The 15,155-nt window shown below is 46.4% G+C and overlaps 1 long non-coding RNA gene across 1 annotated transcript in view; it reads left to right on the forward strand.

Annotated features, from left to right (window-relative positions):
- LOC144138566 (uncharacterized) overlaps window positions 1-15,155 on the forward strand; it is a 61,766-nt gene that overhangs the window by 41,806 nt on the left and 4,805 nt on the right. The window contains exon 3 of the long non-coding RNA XR_013315901.1: window positions 3,795-3,923. This is a non-coding gene — a long non-coding RNA (uncharacterized LOC144138566). The remainder of the gene's footprint in view (window positions 1-3,794; window positions 3,924-15,155) is intronic.

Here is a 15,155-nt window from a genome sequence, read left to right on the forward strand (position 1 = left end):
TCATCATACCGCCTGACCCCCGGCCATCGTTCCGTGTGCTACATTGCGGAATCTTATAACAGATTATGTTGTTACAAATAACAGATTATGCTGTTACAAAATGAAAGGGAAATTCGACGCGCGGAGCATGAGATGGGACGTTTTTGGGCAGACGCTCTTTAATTCGTCCACAGCAGTACTCCCCTCCAGAAAGAGTAGCAGTAGAAGTAATGCAGCGACTTGGGCAGTCAGCACAAGTGCACCTTCGAAAAAAAGCAGATCTGAAAGAGACAAAACTGCATCAGCAGCAAACGGATTTGCCACTGAGCAGCTCCTGCGGTCACACTTGTCAAGTATTAACAATTTGCAGGTGTCGGACCTTTTAAACAAATTACCAAATGCAAAAAATTTTGCACACATCGGGTGTGGGCTTTCTCTGTTGCACAGTGGAGCACTCCTGCAGCCTGATTGCTCCAATAAAGTCGCAGCTAGTGAAGGGCGAAGTCCTTTTATATCCCCTGGAAGCTGCCGAGAATGACATATCGTTTGGTCAGCTTGCACTACGCTCGCGTATCCAGCAGCAACAGACCGTTGCTACATTGGTGCTCATTCATTTACGTTGTTGTTAGATAGAGCGTGATAGTGTTCAGTTGTCTGGAAGGGAAAGTGCGCGAGCGGGTACGAAGTTGATGGTACATAAAAAAAGGCTTGAATTGCACTGACTGTGCAATATCAACAACGGAGGATCGAACCGTTTCGGCATTAACCGGTAACCGTTATTTCTTTTTTCGGTTCAGTTCCGGTTCGGGTTCAGCGTGCTCAAAAAATACCGGTTCGGGTTCGGGTGCAGTTCCGGCAAAAATACCGGTTCAGTTCCGGTTTTCGGTTCTGGTTCGACACCCTGATATATATATATATATATATATATATATATATATATATATATATATATATATATATATATATATATATATATATATATATATTGTAAAGGAGATAGTCGGCGTTCCGGTAGAAGGCTGGGCTTGTTTATTCACGAACGAGGCGTCGACGCAGACGGGGTGAGCCGAAACGACCAGCTTTTCGCGAGACTGACGGTCAACGAGCCCGTCCTGTTCCTGGAGTGGCATCCGGCGCAGCATGTCCACGTAAGGGGATTTGCCCATTGTGGCTGATGCTCATCACAGTTCTCATGGGCGCAACATGCTTACTACAATATTATATATATATATATATATATATATATATATATATATAATATTGTAGTAAGCAATATATATAATATTGTAGTAAGCATGTTGCGCCCATGAGAACTGATGAGCATCAGCCACAATGGGCAAATCCCCTTTATATATATATATATATATATATATATATATATATATATATATATATATATATATATATATATATATATATATATATATATATATATATATATATATATATATATATATATATATATATATACCGAAAACAATACCGGTTCGCGAACCGGTTTGATGAGTTAAATTATCACTAAAATTAAAAAAAAATTAGTAGTTTAAAACGACAGTCAAATCAAAATACAAACAAAAATTCCAAATGCTGCTGTTCCCCAAGGGCAGTGGCGCAATTGTAACGCAGACTTTAAACAATTACGAGATATTAGAAAAAACAGATGAAGTGGCGTCGATTTACCACCTACTTTCTAGCCCAGACTTTAGTTGTCCTAGCGACTATTCATAAAGCCACCGCCAAGAGATATGACGGTGGGATATATTTTCTGCCCTTCCCTTTTTTGTTGAAATCGCAATCGTCGTTATGGAATCGCCCATCACGCTAACCCTGAAGCCTTAAATTTAGGCCTGCGTACTGGTGCGTTCAAATACCAGCGCTTAATACCAATGGCGCACATTTTTTTATATTTATAACAAAACAGAAAAATCCCACAATTAGGCACATAAATAATACCGATGAATTAGATTATTCGGTCACCCTGAATAATTTGTTAGCTATCACCTTATCGAATGTGTTAGCCACACTTTTGTTAAAAGTAAGCTTTAGTTATGCTCAGTCACTGCATTGTTGCTCTGACCGCTGCAATTTAAATTTTGCGATAGCTATACCGGATGTGTGCATTGCAATCAGTATGTCATCATACCGCCTGACCCCCGGTCATAGTTCCGTGTGCTGCGTTGCGGAATCTTATAACAGATTATGCTGTTACAAAATGAAAGGGAAACTTGACGCGCGGAGAATGAGATGGGACTTTTTTGGGTATACGCTCTTTAATTCGTCCACAGCAGTATTCCCCTCTGGAACGAGTAGCAGTAGAAGTAATGTAGGGAGTTGGGCAGTCAGTACAAGTGCACCTTCAAAAAAAAAAAAAAAGCAGATCTGAAAGCGACAAAACTGCAGAACAAGCAGAAAAGATGATCGCTGGGCGAATATGACAGTGTGAGGTACCGGCCTGCCTTCCTGCACGTGTCATCTGCTTCATTATTGTTTCTGCTTCCAAGACAAGGTCGAGGGCTGCAGTTTCTTGCCAAGGGATTAAGTGCGCACGTTAACAGTTTTCCCTGACATATCTGTTGTTATTTGTATCTGTAAAAAAACGGAACTTGTCCACTGTACTCTCCTCAAAAACTGACCACGGAACTCACTTCCTTCGCATTGATGGCACGTTTGGTTGGGAAAGGCAAGGCAAAGAAAACTATAGAGCAATATCCACGTTTTGGTGCTTTTTTTTTACTTATTCAGTTTTACTTGCTTTTTGCGTAATATTTTAACACAACGTGATTCGCCTTTTCTTCTTGTATGTTTTCCATGTAAACACATTTAAAAAAAACTGGCGCATTTGATGCCCCGTGCTATATCTCTGTTCCGAGGCGCAGCTTATGTTGCGGGCCGGCAGACTTATTTTAACCAGCTGGTGATATTAAACTTGGATCAAAATCTTGATACACGGACGTTCTCGATTTCCATCTTCTTCAGAAAAACGGTGGTGGGGAAGGGAGATTGAGGCCGCTTCTGGTCAGCAGCAAACGGCTTAGCCACTGAGCAGCTCCTGCGGTCACACTTGTCAAGTATTAACAATTTGCAGGTGTCGGACCTTTTAAACAAATTACGAAATGCAAAAACGTTTTCACACATCGGGTGTGGGATTTCGCTGTTGCGCAGTGGAGCACTCCTGCAGCCTGATTGCTCCAATAAAGTCGCGGCTAGGGAAGGATCAAGTCATTTTATATCCCCTGCAAGCTGCCGAGAATGACATTTCGTTTGGTCAGCTTGCACTACGCTCACGCTTCCAGCAGCAACAGACCATTGCTACATTGCTGCTCATTCATTTCCCCTGTTATATAGAGCGTGATAGTGTTCAGTTCTCTGGAGGGGAAAGTGCGCGAGTGGGTACGAAGTTGATGGTACGTGAAAGAAAAAAAGGCCTGAAATATATTTACTGCGCAATATCAACAACGGAGGGTCGAACCATTTCGGCATGAACCGGTAACCGTTATTTCTTTTTTCGGTTCAGTTCCGGTTTTCGATTCGCTTCGTTTCAGGTTCGACACCCTAATATAATATATATATATATATATATATATATATATATATATATATATATATATATATATATATATATATATATATATATATATATATATATATATATATATATATATATATATATATATATATATACATATATATATATATATATATATATATATATATATGGCGATTTTTTAAACTCTCCAAACTTCCAAACTGCACGCTCTTATAATCGTGGCCGCCTTATAATTGAAGAACAAATTTTTCTTTTCTTCTCGTTTCAGATGAAATTACGCAGTTAAACACCGGTGAAAAAGGACAGCCGTCATGAAGAAGCGTTTAGGAACTGATGACAGGCACCCAAGCTTTCAGAAGCGTCGTCGAGCCCGGTTAACGAAAGCAAATTGGAAGAAGTATGTCAAGGGCGTGGTTCGAGAGAGGTGCCTTCTTACATGCCTTCTTCATACGCTTTAAACGCTTGCCAAAGCTGACTGCGCGCTTATAGTGCTTGGGTTCGACAGGCGTTTAGAACATAAAGAGTGAATTAAAGACAGGGACGAACTGAGCAGAGGAGGAAGTTGGGAATGAAGGACTAACGGAATAAATGAAGTAGAAGAGGAAACGAAGAAAGGAAAGAAGCAAGCAAAGAACGAAAGAAATAAATGAAGGAATGAAGTAAGAAAAAGAGGTAGGGCATAAAGAGGAAAGTAAGGAATATGACAAATGAATGAAGGACAGGAGTATAGAAATGAAAGAACTAAGGTGAGAAGGAAGTAAGGAATTAAGGAACAAAATTTGTGAATATAGTAAACGAAGGAAGAAGTGGAAGGAACGAGGAAAGGAATGAAAGAAGGAATTAATGAACGAAGGGGAGAAGTTAAAAAAAAAAACTCGGAGTAGATGAAATAAAGTTAAAAATAACAAAATGCATGTAAGAACGAACGAAAGAAAGAACGAAGGAAGAAAACAACGAAGCATGAAATGAAGGAACGTAGGATAGAATTAAAGAAAGAAAAAGAGGAACTGGTTATTGGCAGAACTCTTGACCGAATAAATCAAGGAAGGAACGATTAAAAAAAACAAATGAAAGTGAAAAGAAAGGAATGATTTGAGGAATAAATGAAGGAAGGAACGCATGAAGCAAGGAATGAAAGACGAAAAAAAAAAGGGGTAAGGGAAATGAACCTCTCCAGTGTCTGGCCCCTGGCGTGTGTTCGACAGCGATTTTCATCTGCACTAAGCAAACAAAACTCTGCACCTTGAGTTAAATTTCCCTCGATGAAAAAAGTTCAGAATACGGCTGTGCAATTCGGTAGCGACCATCTATGAATAGAAAACTTGGAAGAACGTCGCTTCGGGCCTTTTGTTATTCAATGTCTCGCTGGCTGTTTGCAATTGTGGAATCCTTGTGGCTTTGAAGTAAGAAAGCGACCTGCCGCGACTGTTGCAAGCACGCTGGCAGGATACCTGTCACACCAGCTGCCTCATGGTGGGCGAAGTACGTGATGTGCATTGCTGCACACAAAGGGGCCAACTAACCTTTGTGGGAGAGTGGAATCAGTGCCGTAGGATTTTTTTTTAGACTTTTTTGCTCTGTATATGCTTCTATAGACGGGAGCTATGACTCCGAGTGTACCTTTGTTGGTGAGTGGAACGGTGTTTCCTAATTCCTCAACGAAGCTGATTGTTCTTTTGAATACTGTGCCTGTGTACACCTTTAGTTGCATTAATTTGTAGTTACCCACATTATTAGTTGCACATGTTATTAATAGTCACACAGACGCACGCGCACGCACACATGCATACAAATGCATGCTGTTGCTCCATATCCATGTCCATGCGCAAGAATAGCAAAAACAGCGCAAAGGGCGGGGCAAGGAAGAACAGGACGAAGCACTGGCTAACAACCAAATGGTTTCATTTCCCTGAACGGTTTATAAAGACATGAAGAAAGGGGGGAACACAAACGCGCAGGTGATCATTAATACATCGCCCTGTTTGTCCTACATACCATCGCCTGCGTGAACAATGATCGCCTGCTCGAATATGCGAACACACTAAAAGGCGTTCCTACCAGTCATCTTTCCGCTCAGTGTAAAAAATGCGAATGCAAACATCTGTTCAAGAAGTGTCAAATCATCAAAAGGTACAGGGACCAACGTACTAGCGAAATTTGCGAGGCGCACCGCATTTATGAAGGCGGTGACACGTGTGTGAGCGCTCCGTCATTGGCCCTACTATCAAAAGAAATAAGATATCTGTCCGACCCCCTCGCCTTGTAGAGTTTTCAAGCTTTTGTTTGTTTGTGTCCCCCCCCTTTCTTCATGCCTTTATCCCTTTCAGTCACCGTGTCTTCATATGGAGACGCGACTTTCTTCGTCGTTTTCCTCGTGAAAACGAATAGAGTTCATGCTGCAGAGCGGTGCGGCTGGTGTTCGAAACCTACGGAAGTGAAAGGTAGCAGCATCATGTGATGTGGAATGGCGGTACCGCACCCATAAACATCGTTTCAAAATGGACGCCGCCACGTTTTGTGGGCGCTCCGGTGTGTTGCCGTCCTAAGTTCTCTTTTACTGCGGCGTAAATAATTTGTAAAGGCTAAACACACCTCTTTCATGTGCAGAAATTATTATTTCACCTTCTTGTTTGTAAACTGCATCAGGATATTCATTATTTTTATAGGGAAAAGCAGGATTGAGTAATGGTGTCTCCGTATGAGGACACGACGCCATTTGCGTAATTCTGGAGAGAACTTTTTTTTCTTTCCTCTAGGCACCTTATGACACTGCTAAACCTCCAAGTGTGGAATTTTTCTGCGGTGAATATAATAATTCGTGACTGAAAGGGTTATAAACCGTTCGTGGAAATAAAGCATTTGGTTGTTAGATAGCGCTTCGTCCGGTTGTTTTTTTCCTTGTCCCGTCGTTTGCCCTGTTTTTGCTATTCTTAAATATGTACCCACCAGCCCAAATTTCTACCTTATTGAAGCATGTCCATGCGCACATGAGGTTTCCACAAGGGGATTGAGAAGAGATGGCAACGCCGATACCTTGCAATTTATCTGCCGCACGAAATTACCCACATATGCCCGCGTGACGCCCTTCCGTGCTCGGTATTTCTCGTTCCCGTTCTAAAACAACAACTTTTGAACGAACTGCATAGACTACCGTCCTTGGAGAATTCGCCAGGTTAATTTTTTGTAGGGGCGAAGCCACTTGGGGCCTGGAGCTGTCGGCGTTTCATGTCGTCGTCATGAGCGTCGTTTCATGTAGTCACTGTACTAAAACACCGGGAAACTCGTTTACGCCTCGCTCTGGGGCGTTTTGTGCTTCGAAGACATCAGACTTTTACAGCAAAGCAGTATACCTCTACCCGCAACGGTTTCATTTCCGTTGACAAAAACGCCAAGACCCGCCGCGGTGGCTCAGTGGCTACGGCGTTGCGCTGGTGAGCACGAGGACGCGGGTTCGATTCCCGGCCAGGGCGGCCTCTTTTCTGATGGAGGCGAAAAGCAAAAACGCCCGTGTGTTCCAGATTTCCGTGTTTCCAGAAAGATACCCAGGTGGTCGAAATTAATCCGAAGCCCTCCCCTACGGCGCGCCTCATCGGCTGCGTTGCATCGGCGCGTTAAACCTATATATATATACAGTCAAGCAATCCAAAAACGCCAGGGCGTCAAGAATACACTTTTACACTGCCTGCTTCGCCCCTCCCCTGTTTCACGTTAGTGGAGATGGGCCGGGATTTTTTGTGATGCCCTAATACAGGCACTGTGCATCACGCGCAAGTGTATCTAGCCGCTAGAGCACCGATGCCCTGTTTTTCGTTCCGTGAAACCGTATAGTGCAAAGAAATGCGGAAGTTTACGTCGCTGAGCGTTATCACACACCTGACACAAGGCCCTCTTTCTGGCAAAAGCAACTTGTTTGCCGGATATACGGCTATCGCGTCCGTAGGGACGCTTGCACAGGAAAGACGGATGCCGCAACGATGTGCAATTGGAAACTAGTTTTGGAGCGTGCACTTGAAAGCGCGAAAATATTTGCTCAGAGGCCGGACTCAATACAGTATGCTGATCACTGGAGCGCATGCGCAACGAAGAATGGGACAGGCTTAACACTCGTAAACGGAGTAATCACGCGCGAAAGGTCAGGCGCATGAAAAGACGGCCCAGCCGGAGCGCAATCGATGGCGAGGCTGAGGGACCAAGCGCGAGCGAAGCAGCTGTTGAGCCCTCGCCTAGTCACGTGAGACCGTAGCAGTGAGGCTCCCAGCCAGCTTAGCGGCGACTAGTGTAAGATAGTGCCGTCCCTGAGGCGCGCAAGTGAGCAACGACGGCCATTTTGGTGGTTGTCAGTGTTGCCAGATTGCCGCTTCTGCGGCCTCACCGCTAACTTTGACGAGGTCATTTGTAAACAGCACTACCGAAGACGCAGCAACACGGCGTCCTCGGACACACTTCTGCAGCTGAAGTGGTGCGAAGAGCGTTATATTTGATGCGTGTTTAGAACGACGCCACCCGCAGCCACAAAGCAGGGAGGACAAGCTGAGACTACCTCAGTTGACCTCCCCATATAAAGGACGCCCCGCCCTTTGCGCTGCCACATCTAACTTTTCCAATAACCAGGAAGTCGCATGCACCTTGCCCCATGGCGACATCACAGACGCAGAAGAGGCAGCCATCGCCCTTGCGGTTGTACAAATCGCTCGCAGTGCCTCTCCTGAATCATCGTAACTGACTCTCAGACCGCCCTGCGAAACATTACGAACGGCAAGTGCAGTCCCCCAGCTGCTCGCATACTACGCACCATCCCCGAGACCCCGCACTTACCTCCCATACGTCTCCTTTGGACCCCCGCCCACTCGGGCCTGGAGGGGAATGAGGTAGCTTATGAGCTGGCCTGCGAGCTCACCAACCAGGCGTCAGATCATCCGGCCACTACTCTGCTCTCAGCACCCCTCCTTAGCTTTCAAGATGTCCTAGCTTACTACAAGGACGCTAGACGCATTTACCCACACCCGCACGCCTCACTCACTCGATACGAAGCGACCACACTACGTCAAATCCAGACGAACACCCTTCCTTCCCCAGCACTGTACAGCAGAATACACCCTAGCTTATACAGCCAGTTCTGTCCATCCTGCGGAGTCTGGGCCAACGTGCAACACATGTTATGGCAGTGCACCACTATGCAGACCGACAATTTTATTCACAACGAATCAGACTGGGAGGCCGCGCTGCTCAGCCCCAATAAGGACATCCAGAAGGCGTTTGTGGCTCTAGCGATCCGTGCGGGACCTCCAGTGCTTCAGCGAGATCCGCCACAGCAACCACCTCCATGAACGGCCCGACCACAGGGGGCCACCGTTGAGTCCAAGCTGGGCTCAACCGCTGACCCTCTGAACACTATCGGGCCACTAAATAAAGTTTTCTCTCTCTCTCTCTCTCTCTCTCTCTCTCTCTCTCTCTCTCTCTCTCTCTCTCTCTCTCTCTCTCTCTCTCTCTCAGTTGACCGACAGAAAACCCATAAACAACAAAATGGCGGTGCCCATGAACCGTCGCAGTGTAAACAAATATCACGTGATGCGAACTGACCAATGATCACGGCGGCGGCACGGAACAATCAGAGAAAAAAGTGCCGTTACTCTGCAACCTAATCTAGTGACCCTAGCTGCGACGCCTCTCCAGAGCGGATCGCGTGGCGTAACGTCACACCCGCTACACTTGCGCTCCGGTGACTCAAGGTCACTCGACGCAATGAACGACCTTGCGTTAAGCTTTCGCTAAAAAAAAATAACAGTTTACTTTGAAAGGGAAGAAAATCGAAGTGATGAGGGCTATCGGATCGAAGCGGATCGAAGCGGCAGTGAAGCCTATGAGGTCGAAGCGGATATATGCCATGCGAAACACCTGACGGCTTTTTAGAGGTCGGGGGCTACAGAATGCTAAGATCTGAGGACGACGAGCGAATGATTCTCACGTCGGTCAGGAAGAACTGAATTCCACTGGAACAATCATACGGTTGCCGTAGATATAAACCACCCAGGGCGCACGCATAGTCACCCACCTCAATTTCAAGTGCACGCTTACGGGCACAGAAACTACCCTTAGTTATCTCAACCTTCCGGCAGATACCAAGCGCTACAGGCTCTCGAGAGCGATTACCACGTGGTGACTATGATAGGAAGAGATATTTACAGAGTTTAGCCGCTAGGCGATGTTTTATAACCTCTGTATTGAGGCATGCAACCTTCGAGAAGGGAAAGGGCTCTGAAGCATCAAGAATGATTACGAATTCCGCGCCCAGTACAGCAAAATGGCCCTACAGCAGGGGCGAACTGATTCCGACGTCCCCTACATAGCGACGCGAACATGAAGTAAGAGACAGCTACTCTCAGCTTTCTCATCCACTTCCCACTCCTGCTCGCACGCAACAAGGTGACGCAGCATAATTTTTCACTCATGGTCAACGCCGCCGACGACGCCGGATTTTCTGCGTCGCAGGGCCCTTAAAGGGACACTGAAGTGATACGTAAACATTGCGGGATTACTAGCGCAAATTATAGTACGGAGTCCCCAGGCCATGTTTCGACCACTCTGGGCGCGTTTACGCGATTTTATTTAGTAGAACAAATAATTAGAAAATGCTGTCCTCCTCTCTTTACGCTCGCCCATTTTCTGTGGCGTTTTCGTGTGACGTCGGAAGGAGCCGAGCTCGCAATTGGCTGCGCTACTGCACGGCTCCCCGGCCTTCAGACAGAGTCAGTCGGCCCAGCCTTTCGTCCGCCGGCCGCCGACGAGTCGTCGCAATTCGTTCGCTCAGTTGAAACGAAGCCAGGACACGTTTGTGAATGAAAGAATGTGCCTTTCTTTACTTGGTTAGCTTGTACACTGTATCTAGCTCCAAGTCAAGGTCACTTCACACAGCGCTGCACAAGCGCACATGCGACGCTTCGCTGACTGGTACGCCAGTAGGAAAATATCTTCAAGGCGGGAGAAGAGTCAGCGAAGTCAATATAGGTACTAAGGAGATAAAATCAACTGACATTTGTACCGTACAGCGTAAAACTAGGGAGCGGGAAGCACTTTTTTGCGCTGGACGAACAAGCACAGCGGCCAGCAGCACGACTACGCATCTGCGAACGCTTTTCCGTCTAAGAAATGCAATTGCTAGACGTGAGATATTGCGGAAACTTGGGGGATGCTTACTGCACGAGCGCAAAACAACAAATAGTCACCTAAGCTGCTTGGAATGCTAAAACTAAATAAAAGTGTAAACTACTTATACATTATATACCTTATATATTCACAACCGGCCGAGCTGGTTCGTGGCCGAGTATTCTGAGGCGCTAGGATTTTTGTTTTGCAAGTCACAAGTTCGAATCCCCGCGGGTGCGTGCTTTTTTTTTTTTTTTAGAAGTTAACTTTTTCGTTTTACGCCGATGTTTTCTATACTGAGTTCACCTTTTTTTGGGCCGCAACGTTCATGGCTCCACGAACTAGTTCACAAAACGCGCGCAGGCTGGCACTGGCGCGCTAGCGAGTTCTCGTTGGCGTGCTGTTGCCATAACCACCGCCTGCTTGCAGGCAGTGGGCACAGGCCAGAATGAACAGACCCTTGGCCTGGTGCGAACACGCTTTTTACGACACAGGCATGAGGGAGGCAAGCTCCAAATATGGGGGAAAGCGCACGACATTTGGGCGTCTGCGGGTACGCGGAGGGCGTTCATGCACTGCGTAGGCCTCGGCTAGTGAATGCTACGATTCCAAGCCGTCCTGGGAGGCTTATCTTATGCATTTTACAGCCGACAATATGGCAGAAGCGCGGTATGATGATTACTGAGATATTGAGAATGCCCATCCAACAACGCCATTGGTTCTGTTTTACAGAACCGAAACCGAAACCGAAACTTGTTTGTTTGCTAACCTTGGGCATCGTCCAATCACGGTGCCCCCTCCTCCCAACGTCACAGCCTTAGTTGGTGCGGCCGCCGCAAACCGCGCATGGTAGTTTTTCTTCTTTCGCGCTTTGTGAAATAATTACCGATTTGTCAACCGGATAAACGATGAAAAGTGTGCTAATTTGAGCCAGTCTACGCAGTGCAAGCAAAAACTGGAGCTTGACAAATTCACTTCAGTGTCCCTTTAATTAGCGCTACGCTATAAAACTTTTATGCCCCGACGTGCAAGGTACAAGCTACCCAAGAGGCTCATTTCTTGCGGGTATTTCCATCGAAATTTGTCTCCTTTAAGTTCGAAAGTTGATAGGCTTTGCAGCAAAGACAGTTCTTACCCGCCTTACGAATGCTGGACGGCGTACATTCGATTCGATACATGTTATCGGCCATCACCCGACTACTACAAGCCCTTGTCGAGATCATAGGTTGTTCATGACTAAACGTACGATATCGACCCGTAAACGTTAAGATTTCGTTTGTAACGCGAAAACACGGAGTCAGCTCGCGAAACGCTTCATATTTGCTTTTTTACCCAAATCAGCAACGTTGACAGTGCAGACGTCATGCCTCCAGAGAGACATGTGTAGGTTCAAGTGCGTCTAAGTAGACAATATCAAGCGAACTCTGCTGCGACCTAAGAAGCTTCAAAATTCTTCACAGGGCAAAAGAGTTATTCCTGGTTTACGACCTGAACAACACATCCGTAACGCAAGGAAAAAACATCTGTTACTGCGGAATTCGCAGCAAACTTTGAAGGGAGGCTCGACTACATTGCGCGATACTGCATTTTTGATCATGCGGTTAACCTTTGCGTCGCAGGCATGAATGAATAAGTAGCAAGAAAAGGTCGCTTTTCGGAATGAGCGACAACCAGCATAACAGTTGGCGACAGATTAGGGGAAACAAGTGTTAGGAAGCACTTTTAACCTTCACCAGGCGAGCGTCGAGAAAACGTCCTTTTGTGCTTTGTTCGCGTCAAATTTTGGAGACGTGGGCAGGAAATTCAAACCACGTTTGGAATTTTGTTTTATCTTGTGGAAACGAAAATAGCTGCGGCATCGTGCAACCCACTTGTGGTAGCAGTCAAAGAGTGCATGGGAAATCAACTCTTAAGCACCCATGCATGAAAGCTAAAAAAAAAAAAAAAAAAAGCCCAGCTTTACTGTCTGAACGTCGCGAACGCTGATGTTGACAGCGAAGCGGTCTGGCCTTCCCTAATCGCAGTGCTAAGCCTCATAGAACTTCTCAAAGTCAGCACATCTATTCCGTTCGCGGCAGTTTATTTTTGCCGTGTTACACTGTTCGCGCCATCTACTGGAACGTCTTGTTACTTTTAAACTTGTAACACTGCCACGAGGAGGCGCTGAGAGCGCTTTTTTTTTGCACAGCGTATTTTTTTTAAAATTTTCTCTCGCAAAAAACAAGCAGCCAGAACAATGCAAATGTCACTTATGTATTGATATCATGCCTCTAATATGCTTAACGTTTCCTTATTACAGCGGAGCTGTTGTTGCTGGCCGTAATATGTGCGGCGTCATCAGAAAACCCCTTGTCCCTAGTTACTCCCGCCGCTTACCGCCGCGTGAGCATTGCAGGCGAGGGCCGCCCAGCGGCAACCCCTTGAGAAACCTTTTTATCTAACGTGGACTCCTCTTATCTTCAAAATGGTGCCGACTGATGACTATTATACTCAATATGTACAGTCTTTGTCAAAATTTTCTAGGCCATGCCGAAAGCGCGCAAGCAGCAAAATAATTCAATGTACAAGCTTACGTCCTGAGCGAGGCTGAAACGTTTTATGCGGGAAAGCTAGCGAAAACACTTTCTTTCTTACTGCCATAAAATAATTTTGTCAAATTTAAAAGTAAACCTTATTTGAATTCCTTGTTGTCCAAAAACCCTATGATTGGCCCTCATGCAAGCGATGAGACTTATAGGGTTGGGGTCCAAACCAATGTATTGAACAGCGTGCTTTGTTGGCGACAACGTGCTAATAGCGCACAACCACGGGACGGTCGTCTTCCAACGCCTCGTGCTACAGAACGCCTCACTCTCTTAAGACACGTGGAGCTTTTGTTTGCAGATAAAAATAGACGGAACCTTTGCCATTCAGGCTTCGCTCAAAACAATGAGTGAACTAATGGTTGCTTCCTGAACATTTTCAGGGGGAAAGCACATTGGCTACCTAGGCTTATTTCGCGTTAACGGGTTGAAGCCTCATTCATGAAGCCTCCTGTATTTTCCAGTTTATAACTACCTTGCGCAAAGGTTGATGTGCAACAGAATGAGGAGGGGCGATGCGGGTATGCGACCGGCCGACGTTTAGGCCCAACGTCTCGCTTCGTGGCCCTTTAACGTCGTCAACCGGTACCCACAGCTCGATGTACGATGAGTGTGGTGTTGCTTGGCACGTTGAAAAGCCCAACCTGAAGGTTACCTAACATTAATCCTTAACTTAAGGCATTAGGCCTAACGACACGCGTAAGGACCGTTTACAACTTGCGACTGGAGCGACCAAAAGCGGCAAAAGTGACATGGTTTCTGTCGCTCTTGTCGCCCGGCATCGCTTTCGTCATGCGACAAGAGCGACTGGTCTTCTCGACCAATTTTTTTCGCCGCCGTCGCGCGGTCACTCTTGACGCGGAAGGAGGAGGCGATATACACCCCGACGACAAGTGCAGAGCATGCCGCAGGGAGAACGGCCACATTCGAGCACATGCTCTGGAACTGCTCCAAACATCCAAGCGAAGCTAACTCAGGACGTATACCGCCACAACTTGAGGAAGCAATGCGGAGTGACAGCAAGAAACGCAACTCCAGGCCGTCCAGCAGGTCATCGAGGCGCTGGCTAGGCAGGAACCTCGCGAGCCGGCAACGGCGAGCGAGGATCCTCGCAGAGCACCCTCCGAGACGACGACGTAGGCCACCTCCGAAGCGTGCGTGCGCACTTTACTGCAGGCACAATAAACACTTCCCCAATCCAATCCAATTCCTGACGCCATATCCGGCCGAACACGCAATCGACATCGGAAATGGCTACAGCGCGTTGCCCGAGAGCGACTGTGGAGATCTTGTTGTCTATGGAAACGCTGATCGACATAACCACAGAGCAACCCTCTATACCAGGGGTCGCATACATTACAAAAATATAAACTTCAGCCTCCGCGATGTCGAAACTCAAGGTAAAGTCTCGTTCCAAGTGAGAGACAATAACAATAAAAGCACAGCTACGCTGTCAGCGTCGCTCGCGTCGCGTGCAAGCGTGAACACTAAGGGTGGCTGTCGGTCCAGTCGCATCAGTCGCTTTTGCCGCTCCAGTCGCAAGTGAACGGGCGTTTATAGTATACTATGTCGTCAAGCTGCGGGTACCGCTTCACGTTGTAAGACCTTAAAGCGAAACATCAAACTACCTCCGGCGCATTCATGACCGTTTCTTCTGTGGCTATAGCAAAATGGCACATAGCCACAGGGCAACCCATACCTGCGGTGGTGTAGAGGACAGTACTTCTAAAACAACAAAATATGCTGCTGCAACGCGCATTGCGGCACGCACTGCCGCCCGCGGTGCGTGCACTATTCAATCAATCAATCAATCAATCAATCAATCAATCAATCAATCAATCAATCAATCAATCAATCAATCAATCAATCAATCAATCATCAATCAATCAATCAATCAATTTAAC

The sequence above is a fragment of the Haemaphysalis longicornis genome, unplaced genomic scaffold, assembly GCF_048455015.1.
Source record: "Haemaphysalis longicornis isolate Haplotype H1 unplaced genomic scaffold, Haemaphysalis longicornis Haplotype H1 scaffold_5, whole genome shotgun sequence".
NCBI classification, from domain to species: Eukaryota; Metazoa; Arthropoda; class Arachnida; order Ixodida; family Ixodidae; genus Haemaphysalis; species Haemaphysalis longicornis.